Here is a 17,117-nt window from a genome sequence, read left to right as displayed (position 1 = left end):
CCATGAACTTCAAAGAGGACTAGGTCTCCTTCTTAGTTCATAAAAATGTCATTCTACAAGTTCTTTACAGATTTTAGGAGTGCCCTCAGGTGGTAGATGCCATGAATTGCATGTCCTCTGCCACGGCTTGGTGGTCAGAGAGATGTGTAGAAATAATTCCATTTAAAAAAACCCCACAGGATTTAAACTGTATACATGTCAGAAATGAGCTCTGTTTTTATTTTGGCTTAAGAAATAGGAAAAAAATATACCAATGTGTTGTTTCTTTCTCTGGGAAGGTAGACTTCATAATCAGAAGATTAATGTTACAATAAAACACAAAGATGGTTATTCTTGACTTTGTGTATTTAGTGGCAATCTTACTGATATAAGTCTGCTGTAAATAAAATATATATATTTTTAAGATGAATGGCTTAGATTAGAATTTGATATTCTGTTGAAGGTATAGAATTTCAAAACCTTTTATAGATACTTAAAATTTTATGTATACCTTGCCCTGTTCTCAGAAGGACTGAAGCCCAAGAGTTAGTCTGTTTCAGATATGAATTTCAGGGCAAAAAGACACTTTGAAATCTTGCTCAAAATACCTTATTAATTATGCTTATAGGTGGTTTATATTAGATTTTATTTTGAGGAAATTAATATCACTATAAAAATTTGTACATAATTCTCTTATCTATTTTGAGAAAATAAATCACTGGAACTTCTCTTGGTTTGTCAATAAGTTCAGAAAATAGCATAGAAAAGTCTGCTTGTAGATATATAGTCTTGTACGTAGAAATCCTATGTCATTGTACTCTTCTTTCAGGCATCGGTATTTCATCGGCATTCCGTAGGTGTAGAATTGCTTTTCTGTTACCATAGTTTTACCATAAGAAAGCAACTCGAATTATGGTTCTTAATATTAAGCAGATCAACTACATAATAAATAATTAAAGGACCAAGTTTTAGAGAGTGTATGTGTAAGAGTAACGTTTGGCTTCTCTACGTTTGGAACAATCTAGCATTATTTTTTAATTTCTAAACCTTTAAAAAAATATCCACTGATAGTAGAACAAAATGTTACCAATTTAAAGTAGCTCAAGTGACTGTTGTTCATCTTGTCATCAATTTTTTTTAACCAATTGGAAAAGATTGTTTTTATTAGTGGGTAGTCATAGTTTGCCGTATTGGATTCTGGTGTTTTTTTAAATTAGGTGTTAATGTTAGTATTAGTCATTGAATGTTTTTTTCCTTCTGATCTTGATTTTTTGAAATTAATGAGTCTTAATGTGGAGAGACTTAATTACATTCTCTCTTAATTTCCACATGATAGAAATTTTGTTAAATAAGATGGCCCATCATCTCACTAGCATTTTTAGTATGGCAGAAAAATTGAATTCTTCCATGATTTTGAAGCTTTATTCTCTTCTCTGTCACAGTCTCAGCCTATACCTGCCATGGGCTGGGGAAAGAGAGAGATTGGTGGAAGCAGTTGGTCCCTCCCAGCCATCTCCTTGCATCGTGTCCCCAGTCATTGGCAAAGAAGCTTTTGGTTCTGTAGCTTTTTCATCAAAGACAAAGCATATAAAATGGTTGAAGTTCTTTATAGTCTGATTTATTTGGAAAATGGCTATTTTCATAAATTAAACACTCATCTCCGATTTTTTTGATGCCATCAATTGACTTGGAAGTGGAGGCATATGAGGATTGAGATGCTGTGGATCAGAAGTGTCCTTGGGAAAGCTATAATCTTTTCTAAAGATCTGAAAAGTAGGGTAGGTTTGTACCCACTCAGTGTCATTTAGTGAGCCCCCACCCTCCACCTAAACAAATATACCCAAAAACGTTGCCTCTGATCGTGAACGTATGTTCCCTTCCACAGCGGTTTGCTTTGGGTTCGTAGCCTATTCCTTGCTAAAACCATCTGTTCTTTTCCTGCCAAAACCAAGTTGGAAAAGCTTAACTTGCATGTCCCCTCCCTGACCAAACAATGTATCCCACTAATCTCTGATTAGAAGCAAAAGAAATTTATTCATAAAGGTAAATTAAGTACAGCTCTTAGTCTTTTTTACTTTGTGATATTTTACTTTTTAAAACCTTTTTTCCATATTGAGTTCTGGGTTTTTTTTTTTTTTTTTTGGTTACCATTTCTTGGGCCACTCCCACGGCATATCGAGGTTCCCAGGCTAGGGGTCAAATCGGAGCTGTAGCCTCTGGCCTACGCCAGAGCCACAGCAACGTGGGATCCGAGCCACATCTGCAACCTACACCACAGCTCACGGCAACGCCGGATCATTAACCCACTGAGCAAGGCCAGGGACCCAACCTGCAACCTCATGGTTCCTAGTCGGATTCGTTAACCACTGCGCCACGACGGGAACTTCTGTTTTTTTTTAAATTAGGTGTTAATGTTAGTATTATTCATTGAATATTGGTTAATGTTACTATCATTCATACTGATTTTCAGGCTTTTTAAAAATAGAAACACATTTGTTCAAACAGTCTTTTGCAAATGATCCATGTATAAGCAGGACTCCCCCCCCCCCCCCCCCCGCCCCCGGAAAAAAAACCCAAAACCTGGGAGCTTCTCTGATTAATGTGGGAGTCGGGGGCCTGGAACCACTGGGGCACCCACATGCGTCCCTAAAGCAGGATTTGGAAATTACTAACTCATCTTTTTTGCCAAAATCAAAAATCACACAATTCTCCCTCCCTTTCCCCTGCCCCTAGAGTCCTCTAACTCCTCAAACAAATTTTTTAAATTAAGAAAAAACAGCTTTCTCTGGGGATAGTCATACTGACCTTTCCAAGGTGCTCTGTGTGCATATCTAATATTTCCATTTCTTTTATGAAAAGGGTGGGTGGCAGGAATGTTTTCCTTTATTTTGTTTTTAACTTAGTGTGCAATTATCTAATATACTGGAAAGTACAGGAGGTGCTAAATACAGTGAGTTATATTTGGAATTTTAAAAACACAAATCACATGTTCTAACATCTTTGAAAAAGAGTTGAATTAGTGCTCTTTCTTTTATACCAAAAGCTACAGTTTATGTTTCCTTTGTCTAATGTAAATGGACTCAGTTTTAAATTAAGTGCATTCAAAAACACATTATCCAAACTGATATTTCTGATTTCTCTGTTATTTCTCTATTACATCTACAGCAGTTTTGCAGATAATAGTTATGGATTACATAAAATATAAAGTCAGTCCTTTATATTTTGTATATTTTATAAAGGAGATTCGTGGAAGCAATATTACACAATCTTTTTCATTTTGGAAAAAGATTTAAGCCATTGGAAATAGGAAATAATTTTAAAAATCCACTTCTTAAAAAAAGGAAAATCATATGCATATCCAGTGAAATTATTCTCCTACTCTTGTTCTACCGAACAGGATTAAACAAACCTTTGTAAGAAGAAAACACCTAAGACTGCTTTTTATATCTATTGAAAATGAGAATATAGGCGTTCCCGTTGTGGCTCAGCAGAAACGAATCTGATTAGTATCCATGAAGACACAGGTTTGATCCCTCCCCTCTCTGGACGTTGCCTTAAGCTGTGGTAGGTCGCAAACATGGCTTGAATCACATGTTGCTGTGGCTGTGACTTAGACTGGCAGCTACAGCTCCGATTCGACCCTTAGCCTCGGAACTTCCATGTGCTGCAGGTGCGGCCCTTAAAAAAAAAAAAGTTATACTTTAGGACAGAAGTGATGGATTGGTGAGCATGTGGTTACAGGCATGGAGATCAATTTAGGGCACTGTTGTGATGATATCAGGGAAAAAGATGAGACCCGAAATGACACAGCCTGAAGAGGCAAGGGGCAGAGCCAAGAGGAGGTGACGAACTTTACTTAGTGCCTGTACCTGTGAAGGTATTGTTCTAGGGCGTCTACTCATGTCCTCATGTAGTTGTTGAAATGATTCTGAGACAGGAATAACAATCTATTTATTAAGTACTGGATGTATGCCACTAATTGGGCACATACGTTACTGATAATCTTTTTAACTACACTGCAAAGTTGGTGGCATTATTCCTGCTTTAGAGGTGAGTATGGGGCTTCCAGAAGGTCACTGGACCAGCCCAATGGCCCCCAGCTAGACAGTGGCATAAGTGGCATTTGTGCCCAGATTCAGTTTTAGGATTCAGCCTCTTTCCACTGTGTCCGTGAGATGCAAGGGACATGTCAGGAAGGGGAGAGATGGTGTCTCCAGGTGGTTACCAGATGGAAGGCACTCTAGGCTTATCGAAAACCACTCAGAAGTTCTAAAAAAACTGTTGTTGACACTTTCAAAAATTTCTGGATCTCGTGCCAAGATACTGATAAAAGTTGAACTCGTCTCAGTACCTGAATTGAACCTGACCAGTTACATATCTTTGCTTACTTAAGAAAAAACAAAGCTTAATGATAAGTACAGTTTCTTAGGGGAAGCTCTAAGTATCACTCCAGGGGGATTAGTTAAAATAATAAAAGGGTTTCTAGCTGTTGAAAATGTTGAGAACTACGGAATCAGGCCTCGGGTTCCTATATCCTACCTGTTATATCTTGCAGCCTCAATTTTCAGCCTCTCCCGGCCTTTCTCAGTCAGGGTTCCATAAGAGAATTAAGCGCTTGTACAGAATGACCGAGTGACTGATCTGTTTTCCCCAGGAAGATACACAGGCATAGGTTTTTTTTTTTTTTTTTTTATCTGCCATGGATGCATTGGCCAAATGCTTGGAAAGCTGCTTCTCTTCTGTTCCTCCCCCTTGGTCTCCCTGTGTGCCTCTGTTTTCTCATTTTTCCAGCCACCCGCAAGAACTACTGGAAGTTGTAGGCTGGAGTTGGGACCAGAAAATGACTGTGGATTAATGCAAGTGATAGTTACTAATATATCAGAGGCTTCTCATTTGTTCAGTATAGCATGATCTTCCATTATGTATATTTAAGACTTGAAATGGTTCTCTAATTCTTCGTCACTAGGAGGGAAGTTTGCATTAATAAATAATTGCAGCTACTCCTCTTAGTTTACAAGCCTCCTCATCATTAGTGGGATTACTGCCTGGAGTACAGTCTACTTGACTGTTGCCATGTTCTTTTTTTCTTTCGGGCTAACCCAAGTGTCTCAGTTTAAAACCCTGACTCAGGGATTCAAAAAGTGTGGTTCAAGGACCCTGGAGGATCCTCACCTTGACCTTCATGGGGGGGGGGGTGGGGGGAAGCGTCTGTAAGGCAGTCCCTTCACTTCATTACGCTTCAACCAGATGACATAACACAGCAATACTAACTGCAAAAGCAAACAAACAGATAATCCAGCTGTCTCCTTTTTGCTTGGCCAACATTCTCGAGATTTGTGAAAATAGGAGACTGGGTCTTTTTTTGTCTTTCATGGCTGCACCTGTGGCATATGGAAGTTCCCGGGCTAGGGGTGGAATTGAAGCTGTAGCTGCCAGCCTACACCACAGCAACACTGGATCCAAGCCACATCTTCGACCTACACTGCAGTTAGCAGCAATGCCAGATCCTTAACCCACTGAGCGAGGCAGAGATCAGGCCTGCGTCCTCACGGAGACTGTGTCAGGTTCTTAACCTGCTGAGCCAAAATGGGAACCTCAAGACTAAGTCATTTTTATCACTGATTTTTTATTTTGGAAAATAATATTTTGTTTTGGAAAATAATCCTGCTTCATAAAAATGTTTTCGTTAACACGTAATAGCTTTTTAATTGTTTTTAAAATGAACTGCTAAAAATTAAAACAAACAAAAAAAATATTTAGGAGTTCCTGTCGTGGTGCAGTGGTTAACGAATCCGACTAGGAACCATGAGGTTGCGGGTTCGGTCCCTGGCCTTGCTCAGTGGGTTAACGATCCAGTGTTGCCGTGAGCTGTGGTGTAGGCTGCAGATGCGGCTCGGATCCCGCATTGCTGTGGCTCTGGTGTAGGCCGGTGACTACAGCTCCGATTCGACCCCTAGCCTGGGAACCTCCATATGCCGTGGGAGCGGCCCAAGAAATGGCAAAAAGACCCCCCCAAAAAAAAAATTAACACAGCAAATAGTGATATAATCCACATAAACAGAAGCTCCTCAGGGTCTTTAATAATTTTTAAGAGTATGATGGGGTTCCCACGACCACAGCCTATGAGAACTGCTACCCTAACTGGTCAGGGAGAGCTGTTGACTGAGAACAGAGTCTCCATAACGTCTTTTTATCTTTTCTAGGCATCCTGGCAAAGAAATCTTAACTACTGGATAAGATTGCCCAGTAGATGAGGATTATTTTATATTCTTTTCTCTTAAATGTAGGATTCCTTCTCTTTAATGTAAGACCAGCTTTTCCTTCTTTAGCATTGTAATTCCTTCTTTTCCTGTTTTTCATCTCCTCTCCTCCCCATAAAAATGACTGCATGGGGGACTAGGCATTTAAGAATTGGTTTTTGGGAGTCCCTGACATGGCACAGCAGGCTAAGGATCTGGCATTGTCTCTGTGGTGGTATGGGTTCGATCCCTGGCCTGGTGCAATGGGTTAAGGATCCGGCATTGCTGCCCCTGTGGTATAGGCCAGCAGCTGCAGCCCAGATTCTATCCCTGGCCTGGGAACTTCTGTATGCCATGGGTGGGGCCAAAAAGAGAGGGAGGGATTTTCCCACTCCTAGAAATAAGGCAAATATTATTATTCTAATTCCTGCCATCATCATTATCAGCTACTAATGAAAGGGAAAATGTAGATGCGGTAGCCTTATTTCATACCTAATACATAAAAATTGTTCAGTGATAAGGAGGATTTTTTTTTGATAAATCTGCATTTCATAATCATATAGAAAGTTATTTTAGCCTGAAGTTTGTTGTCAGACAGACGCTGTATTCTGTTTGTCTGTCACTCTTTTTTTTTTTTTTTTGGCCTTTTCTATGGCTGCACTCGGGGCATATGGAGATTCCCAGGCTAAGGGTCTAATTGGAGCTGTAGCTTCCAACCTTCACCACAGCCACAGCAACGTGGGATCCGAGCTGCATCTGCGACCTATACCACAGCTCATGGCAATGCCAGATCCTTAACCCACTGAGCAAGGCCAGGAGTCAAACCCACCACCCAGTCGGATTCGTTAACCACTGAGCCACAACGGGAACTCCTGTCTTTCATTCTTTTTTCTCTGTTTCTCTGGCAGTTTTACATCTTATAATGGATCATGTGATAGAGGTCCAGCTGGTCTCTTCAGTCTAGCTGGTGACTTCTTTTTCTTTGTTGGCTGCCCCACTGCATCTGGAACTCCCAGGCCAGGGATCAGATCAGAGCTGCAGTTGCAACCTGAGCCGCCCCTGCAGCAGTGCCAGTATCCTTTAACCCACTGTGCCAGGCTGGGGATTGAACCTGTTTGCCGACACTCCCAAGATGCCACTAATGCCATTGCGCCAGAGCATGAAGTCCTAGCTGGTGACTTTTTACAGTAAGCTTGAAATTTAATTAATGGTGCTGCAGTGAGCTGAGGAGGCCATTCCGTGGTGATTGATATGTTTTCCTGCAGGAGATGTGTACAATTACTTGTATTCCTGAATTTTAATCATATTGGTTGTTCATAAATTGGTGAAGAATTTGCTGGGTATTAAACTATTCAATTCTGGTACTTTTTGTGGGATTTTTTTCATCTGAAAACAAGGATGCAGGAGGGAGAAACTTTGATAGAATAGAAATCTGTCCTGTCCATTGATGATAGGACACAGTAATTGTAGGAGCTACTTTGCCCCTGGTGAGAACAGTGATTACACACAGTGGCAGCCAGTCCTGTTCCACAATTTTTATAGCCTAATTTTTTTTCCAGTTGAAGTATAGTTGATTTACAATATTATATTAGTTTTAGGATCGCACAGCTTATTTTGGGACATGCTTTCATCAGACAGTGAGTGATGGTGTGTGCCGCTGGGTTGTCCATGTTTGTATTCAGCCAAGCGCATGTGCACGTTAGTGCCTCAGAATTAACATTGGGCATTCCTGTTTTTATGATCTAGGCAAGATAGAAAAGTCCTTTTTTTTTTTTTTTTTCCTTTTTAGGGCTGCACCAGTGGCATATGGAGGTTCCCAGGCTAGGGGTCAAATCGGAGCTGTAGCTGTAGCTGCCAGTCTGTGCCACAGCCACAGCAACCTGGGCTCTGAGCCGTGTCTGTGATCTACACCACACCTCACGGCAACACCGGATCCTTACCAGCTAAGCAAGGCCAGCAGATCGAACTGCGTCCTCATGGATGCTCATCAGATTCATTAACCGCTGAGCCACGACAGGAATGCCAGAAAAATTGTCATGAATCTTTTGAAGATGATATTAAGTGGTTATCTTTGACATTTGGTTTTTTATGTCAGGAGTCGTGGGACAGTGTTTTATTAACCCAATGAAAATTCCTGAGAGGTAGATGGTCTTGGAATCGAAAAGAGAAAAAGTCACAGTAAAATTAATTTGTACTCCTAGTAAGGTACTGTGTTACATGATATGACAGAAACAGAAATCAGTGATTCAAAATTCTGGAGTTCCTGTCGTGGCTCAGTGGTTAACGAATCCGACTAAGAACGATGAGGTTGCGGGTTCGATCCCTGGCCTTGCTCAGTGGGTTAAGGATCCGGCGTTGCCGTGAGCTGTGGTGTAGGTCGCAGACGTGGTTCAGATCCTGTGTTGCTGTGGCTCTGGTGTAGGCCGGTGGCTACAGCTCCGATTCGACCCCTAGCCTGGGAACCTCCATATGCCGTGGAAGCGGCCCAAGAAATGGCAAAGACAAAAAAAAAAAAAATTTCTGACCATAAGGCTGTTGTGTCGAGATGTGGTCAGAAATATCTCCAGGACAGTCTAAGTCATAAGTACTATGAATGGTGCAGAGTGTTGATCAGGAAGTAGAATAGGCGTTTAATAGCATCCTGCTCATGGAAAGACACCAAAAATAATTCCTGTAGAGTAGACCTGCTATTTCTTGCAATTTTTGAGATGATTCATGTGAAGAAACAAATGACTTGTGTTTTCTGGAAGTTTTCAGGGATATTTGGCTATGACAGTGCCATTCACCTAGGAAGAAATACATTTTTACTAAGAAGTTTCCTGTGCAAGTTGTGTCCTGATCTTTACTGTGATAATACACAAAGGATTACTTTTTTGGTTCAGATTTAAGGTCATTTAAGATTCCTATGGATTTAACATTTTCCTTCAGCCTTGGAATCACACATCCCCAGTTTGAAGACACTGACAGGATGAGTGCTGCTACTTCCCAGGTCTCTAGTGTCTTCTGCAGGTGATACTGGGGGGTGACCTTATGTTACTAGGAGGTAGGCTGGGTTTTGTATACCTCTGTTGTGCAGTTCAGATAATCTTGCAGCAGCTTTCCATTGCCCTCAGGATAGAGTACAGACTGCTCTGAGTTTCTTCATGAGCTGGCCCCTCTGGACTCTGCATTAACTGGACACGCTCCCCTCCTTCCAGGTCCTCGTACCTTCTGTTCCTTCTTTTACTACGATGGGACTTGCTGTTTTCAGAAACACTTGAAAATGATAGGATTGTATAAATAAACTTGGCAGAACCAAAGTTAGTGATAATCCTAATACAGTGATCTTTAGCAGGTAAAGATCAAATTATTCAGTGTCTCCTTATGCTGAAGGCCAAAAGATAAATAAATACTTGTTTCATTCACTCATTTGTTTGTTTATTTATTTTGGGGGCAGCATATGAAAGTTGCCAGCCTAGGGGTTGAATCAGAGCTGAAGCTGCTGGCCTACACCACAGCTACAGCAATGTGGGATCCGAGCCGAGTCTTTGACCTACACCACAGGCTCACGGCAACGCTGGATCCTTAACCCACTGAGCGAGGCCAGGGATCGAACCTGCAGCCTCATGGTTCCTAGTTGGATTCTCTTCTGCTGTGCCGTGAGGGGAACTCCAGAATATGTATTTTTTTAATGTAGCCTACAGTCTTATTAATCCAGCCTTAGATGTGATATATAAACAGCTATCAAGTATATTTAATGCAGTAATAGTAATTTATAGTATTTACTTGCATGTATAGATGTTTGAGTATCTAGAGTTCTGTTCTTAGGAAGCTATAACTAATTTAGTGCTCTAAAGGGGTACTATTTTGGGAAATCAGCTTGAATTGTATCTTTTCCTTCTTAAGTCGGTGCTTTTGCCCCAGTTTGGGCAGTACAGTTTTATTTTCAGGTATCATATTCCAGACAAGCGCTAGACACTCAGGACTCTTTGATATTCTGTATTATCAATCAATTGGTCCAGCAATTACTTCTCTGCCGGTATTTATCCTTTTTTTTTTTTTTTTGTCTTTTTGCTATTTCTTTGGGCCTCTCCCGTGGCATATGGAGGTTCCCAGGCTAGGGGTCCAATCGGAGCTGTAGCTGCCAGCCTACTCCAGAGCCACAGCAACGCAGGATCCGAGCCGCGTCTGCAACCTACACCACAGCTCATGGCAATGCCGGATCGTTAACCCACTGAGCAAGGGCAGGGACTGAACCTGCAACCTTATGGTTCCTATTCGGATTCGTTAACCACTGCGCCACGACGGGAACTCCGGTATTTATCCTTTTATTTGAAGCTGAATAAGTGTCATTTAAAACTTTACGCAGGTATTTACTGTGTGTTTCATTTTCCTGTGAAGAGTGAATAGGAACAACAGCCACCTCTTGGAGTCCTGACTCATTTAAAACAAATTCAGCATAAGGTTATTGCTGGAGTAGACAGAGCCAGATGGCCTTTCTAAAGACACCTCCCTGTTTTCTAGAGTCACCCTTCTCTTGAACATTTCTCTCATGCTCAGCCTTCTGATGGTTCTTTGGTCATGGGGCTTGGGGAAATAACTTCTCTTCACACTGGAAATTGCCCAAGGACCAGGTGTCTTCCTTGCTCAATTTTAAAAAGATTTTTTTTGGGGGCGGGGGATGCTTGTGGGATCCCAGCCTTACCATCCATTAAAAACCTCAGCTATAGGAGTTCCCATCGTGGCACAGTGGAAATGAATGCGACTAGGAACCATGAGGCTGCGGGTTCGATCCCTGGCCTCACTCAGTGGTTTAAGGATCCAGCGTTGCCGTGAGCCTGTGGTGTAGGTCAAAGACTCGGCTCGGATCCCACATTGCTGTAGCTGTGGTGTAGGCTGGCAGCTGTAGCTCTGATTGGACTCCTAGCCTGGGAACCTCCATATGCCACGGGTACAGCCCTAAAAAGACAAAAGACACACAAAAAAACATGTCAGCTAGAGATTTTCTGGATTATTTCTTTATATTATACTGAACTAGGCTTTATAGGAGTCCCCACTTACCCATCCACCTAAGGGTTGTTTTTTTAGTTGAAGATAGTTTTATTTCACTGATTGTTTGTTTAAATATTTCTGGTCTTGTCTATACCTCCTGCTTCTTCATTATAATTATATGCAAATGTATTCATTCTCGTATTTTTTTCTCTCCCATTTGCATTATTTAGATGCACATACAACACATGTATATAGTGTTTAAGTTATATTGATTTTGTAGAAAGCTCCAGTTAACAGATTTATCAGTTAACCTCCTGTGTGCCAGGCACCGTGCTGGTTGCTGGTTTGGGGAAGGAAGTTGAGCATGACAATGATGTTATACTTTGGAGCATCTTGAAGTCTAATGAGGTAGGCAGCTGACACAATAGATAATGCAAAGTTCATCACTAATAGCTAATAGTGAACAGAGTAGTTAATAGATTCTAATACTTAATATAAAGTTTTTGATTCAGCAGTCACACAATAAATTGAAAAGATCTTAGTTTCGACCAGTTTCAGGGTTTTCTTTTTCCTCTCCCTTGCTTTTGTGTTTTTAAATAAAAATGTGTTGCAGTTGCTTTTGTATTTCATTTTTAGGGGATTAGAAGTAAAAGACTATGATTTTACGTGGAAAATGTCTAATGAAGAAAGTAAAATAACATAGGCCTATAGGTTGAACTTAAATATCATTTAAAATATATTTTATATGCAGTTTTCCAGAAAAAGAAGTTGAGTAACGTTTATGACTTCTTAAGAGTGGGAATATAGCATGCCTAATTTAAGATTTCTTTAATTTTTATAAGTTTGACAGCATAAGTGATGGCTTTTTTTCATTTTTTTCTGTCTGAATGTAGTGATGTTTCATCTAAATAAAATACCTTCACATTTGAATTGGCATACCAAATTTAAGCCAGTAATCAAAATTGTGAGACATTTTGTTTTTAAAGAGTAGTGAAATAAAGATACATATTGTTATGGATGCAGTAAATTTCAGAGACTGAAGTTAACAATGTTTAGTTGTAGAACAAGTTTTATTTTTATGTCCTTGCTCACAACCCACACTGACAACTTTATTTATATTTAATTCTATCCGTAAAACCCATGTGAGGTAAACCAACCCAGTTCATTTAATTGTGTATTCAGTGAAACTATTCTTTTAGTAAAATTTTACATACTTCTGAATTTCAAAAAGTGAACACGGACACCTTTGTCCTTTGTAAGCTGCCCTGTGTTGTTTTAGATAGAAGTTGCTTCTTGTTTTGCTGAAATCGTGGATTACTGTGCAGAGAAAAGGAGAAGGGCCAGGGCAGTAGGGTTCCCGTGGAGAAGGAGAGCGCTGTCCTGGTTTAACTCCGGCTTGGTTTTCTGTGAACCATCCTGAATGGATGTGTATTCAAGAGTCATGACCTAAGAACTTGCCTGGGATTTTGTTTTTGTTTTTGTTTTGTCTTTTTAATGCTGCAGCCCTGGCATATGGAGATTCCCAGGCTAGGGGTTGAATCGGAGCTGTAGCTGCCGGCCTACAACACAGCCACAGCAACATGGGATCCAAGCCACACCTGTGACTTACACCACAGCTCATAGCAATGCTGGATCCTTAATCCACTGTGTCAGGTTGTTAACCCATTGAGCCATAACAGGAACTGTTTTTTGGTTCTCATTCTTTTTCTCTTATAAAAGTAGGAAAGAACAGAGATGGTCTTTGAAAATCTCTGTATCATACTTTTAAAATGAACATGCTTTCTTGATTAAGAGGTTCAGCTCTTTACATGTGGATAAGGGAGTGAAGTTACCTGAGCTTCCTTAAAAATGGTCTGAGGCATCCCCATATCACTGGATGTGCCCATTTAAAAAAATATCACACAACCTAAAAGTTGAGAGCTAAGTCTTATTTGAGGCAAAATGAGGACTCCAGCCCTGGAGGCAGCATTTCGGGGAGCTTTGAAGTAGCTGCTGTGGGGAGGCGGGGGAAGGCCAGTGTACCCGTGATGTTGGTGGAGGGGGAGGTACACGCCACCCAGCGCACATTTTACGGAAGGTTACTGCTGTTCACGAGGAGCACATGTCACCCGAAGGATTGTAGTGCTTTTCTAAACACAAGCAGAGGCAAATATAGGGCTCATAAAAATTTTCTCCAGAAAATATCTCCGACCTGTTTGGCCTTATCCTGGTCTTGGTCAGGGATTGTCGAGGGTCGGCAGCTGCAGTGGCTCAGGATTCAGCTCATGTAGAGGCAGCTGGCACATGCCAGGCTCCACCTCCACGCTCCACGCCCCAGGTGCCCAAACAGACCCCTGCCGCTGGCCGTGAACCTTGTCTGTGGGGTTGGGTGCCTGTGTCATTTCTCCCTGAACTTTGATGCTCTAGGCCACACATTTCTGTCTCCTACTTCCTTGCTTGTCTAAGTTTGGGCCACTTTGCCTAATGTTAGTGTTCTACTAAAACTCTTCGCCTTCGTCTTCAGACAGATTTTTCATATTTCTTAGAAAATTTCTTACCTAATTTTATTTATTTTTATTTCTTTTTCTTTTTAAGGCCCCACACCTGCGGCATATGGAATTTCCTGGGCCAGGGGCCGAATCGGAGCTGCAGCTGCTGGCTTGTGCCACAGCCACGGCAACACTGGAGCCAGGCCGCATCTTTGACCTTCCACAGCTCATGGTAACACCGGAATTGTTAACCCACTGAACAAGGCCAGGGATCGAACCCGTGTCCTCATGGGTTCATTACCGCTGAGCCACAACGGGAACTCCCAGCTCATTTGACAGTTAGAAAGACTGATGCACGTGGAGTGTAGAGGCACACAGTATGAACTGGATGAATTAGATCACAATCACGTCATGGGGAGAAAGCACTGGATTTGGGTATTTATCTTAAGATAAAGCTACGGAAGAGATTTTACTAAGAGATACCTTGATTTGGTTGAGTTAAGTATCACTGGCTACTGTGGGGAAGGGGAGAGATGTGGAAATCAGAATGGACAGCTTTATTAGGTGATGGTATTTAATAATCTAGACTGGTGGCCCCTGGAGTTTTTATCTTATTTCCTAATGCATGTGTGTTTGTAGTTATCTATATGTCTGGTGTTGCCATATTGCATACATTCTGAAACATGAAAGAATACAAGTGTAAAAAGGATGAATGAGGAAAAAAAAGTCACAGAGATAGAAGTACCGCCGTTTAATTTCCCATCTTAAGTATATGTGTAGCGTTCTAAGGCACATGAGTCCCGCTTTGAAAACCAAGTCATCGTGGATCTAAGCAAGAGATCAACTATGGAGTTAGTTTGGAGAGAGAGGTGAGGAGATCGCATTTACAGACCTTGGAAATGGGTTAAATAGTAATAGAAAGAAGAGACGAGGAGGGCCCTAGATTAGTTTTGCATAACCGAATGGGTAACAGCACTGGTTAGAGAGGTAACAGATACTCCAGTAATAAGCTCATCCTGTTTTGTTACCGTGCATTCTACCTGCAGTGGTGTTTTTTCTGAGCATATACTTAATGGTGCCTTAGCAATGCACGAGGCTGTTGGCGGGGTGGAGATGGAGATGATAAGGTGATTTGATGGACAAGACTAGATCGAGACTCAGGAGGAAGGAGCAGAGACGTGAATGTGAGACAAGATTGCTTCTTGCCTTTAGAAGTGTTAGCATAAAGGATACGGCAAAATGGGAAAGCTGCAGACCCCTCCACTTCTGGTTGACTCGTGTAGTTTTGTCAGCTGGAAGTAGTCACTCATGCCACCTCTAAAAATAAATGTCTTAGGAGTTTCCATTGTGGCTCAGTAGAAACCAACTCATCTAGTGTCCATGAGAACTTGGGTTTGATCCCAGGCCCCTCGTGGTGGGTTAAGGATCCATGTTACTGTGAGCTGTGGTGTAGGTCGCAGAGGCGGCTGGGATTTGGTGTGGCTGTGACTGTGACATAGGCCAGCAGCAGCCGCATCTCCGATTTGACCTCCAGCCCGGGAACTTCCGTATGTCGCAGGTGTGGCCTTAAAAAAAAAAAAAGAAATAAGAAAAATAAATGGCTTACAAAACAGATGCTGTACTGACACTGTTGCCAGTCAGGCGTAATAAATTATCAGCCATTTGTCAGCTGTTAGCAGTCATTTTCATACTCACTTAGGAGGGAATAAAATGCATTTGAAGCCCTAAGTTGGAGGAGAATTAATGAAGAGAGGCTGGGGAACCCAGTCGTACAAACAGTTTTGCCTAAGATTCAGTAATGGACAAAATGCATTTTTGTATGATGGTTTTCTTTTTTTTCCCATGTGTGGCTATAGATGCATGATGCTTCATTTCCCTAGATATATAAAGATTTTCCTTTATTAAAAACTGTAATTTTAAAACAATTTGAAATTCTTTTGAAAATGTTTTAAAGAGCCATTTTGAAAATACCATCACTGAATAAAACTTATTGTCTGTACCTGTCGTGTCTTTTAGCCCAGTGCCCTGCAAATATGGTGCCCTTTTTTCCTCCTGGTTTTATTGAGGTATAATCGACAGATAAAATTGTAAGATATTTAAAGTGTACGTCATGATGATTTGATAAACGTACACATCATGAAAGGGTTTCTTCCATCTGATGAACACATCCATTACACATTTATCTTTTTTGGTTGGTTGGTTTTGGTAAGAACATTTAAGTTCTACTCTCTTAGCAAACTTCAGTTATACAGTACAGTGTCATCAGTTATGTTTTACATTAAATACTCCGTCTTTATCATCTTAAAGTTGAAAATGGGTATCCTTTTACCAGTCTATTTCACCTACCCCTCTAGCCACTTGCCATCCCCCTTTTCTACTTTGAGTTTCTATGAGTTTGGCATTTTTAGATTCCACATTCAGGTGACTGCATGCAGCCTTCATCTTTTCTTGGTCCGGCTTCCTCCATTTAGCATGATGCCCTCAAGGTCCATCCATAGTATTGCTTATAGCAGGATTTCCTTTTTCCTGTGGTTGAGTAATATCTTTATCCATCTATCCGTTGGCTCTCGTGACCAATGCTGCACTGAGCATGGGAGCACGGATGTTTCTTTGATATCCTGTTTTCATTTCCCTTGGGTATACACCCAGACGTGGGATTGCTGGGTCATACGGTGGTTCTCTTTTTTAATTTTTTGAGGAATCTCTGTGTTGTTTTCCATGGTGGCTGTACCCATTTATTCCCTTGGTACCTGTTTTGAACAACCATACTGCTGCTGTGTCTTCCTTCATTCTGGTCTAGATACTTTAGAACAGACACAGCTGCTTTCATTCTCTCTGAAAAATGTCTACAGTAGAACCTGGCCATCGGGGAGGCGATGCCCGAGGGCCCGAGTGGTGTGGTCCAAAGTAGCACCGCTAATTTGGGTGCCCATGCTGTGCCCACTCCACACACCAGAGAGGACAGATCCGATGAAACCAGATCTGCATTTAAGCAAACTGCATTTACTCCTCAGGAAAAATGCTGAGATAAGTTGTATCCTTGTTACCAATTGCCTTGGGAGTAACTGCCCGATAGTGGCAACCTCTAGTGTTAAAAGTCGGAGCATCGGGTCGGCTGTAGTCGTTACATACAGCAGTAAAGTTCAGTAGTGCTGACAGAGGTCAGCTTGTTATTTTCCTTTGCTGGTGTCTCACCCAGGGGTTCTGTTTCCCTGCTTGTATGAGACACCTAACCATGTTGGTTAAAAGGCAGGGGGAAGCCTGAGGGATAGTTGGTTTACAAACTACATTAGGAATAAATGTACAGCACGGCAAGACCATTTTATGTCCGAGTAACTCGTAGAGGTGGCCGTTTTTCTCTTCTAGAAGTCTAAGATAGGTATTAAAGTTTCCTTTTTTGATATACCTTAACCTCCTCAGTTCATGCTTTCCTTTAGGGCCCCGTCCTTATTTCTCTCAC

General features: G+C 41.4%; 1 protein-coding gene across 9 annotated transcripts in view; it reads left to right on the top strand.

Moving 5' to 3' along the window:
* ENAH (ENAH actin regulator) overlaps positions 1–17,117 on the top strand; it is a 169,281-nt gene that overhangs the window by 92,529 nt on the left and 59,635 nt on the right. The window lies entirely within an intron of this gene.

The sequence above is a fragment of the Phacochoerus africanus genome, chromosome 12 (genome assembly GCF_016906955.1).
Source record: "Phacochoerus africanus isolate WHEZ1 chromosome 12, ROS_Pafr_v1, whole genome shotgun sequence".
NCBI lineage: Eukaryota > Metazoa > Chordata > Mammalia > Artiodactyla > Suidae > Phacochoerus > Phacochoerus africanus.
The sequence above is the reverse complement of the archived record's forward strand: the minus strand, read 5'-3'. Positions and strand labels throughout refer to the sequence as shown.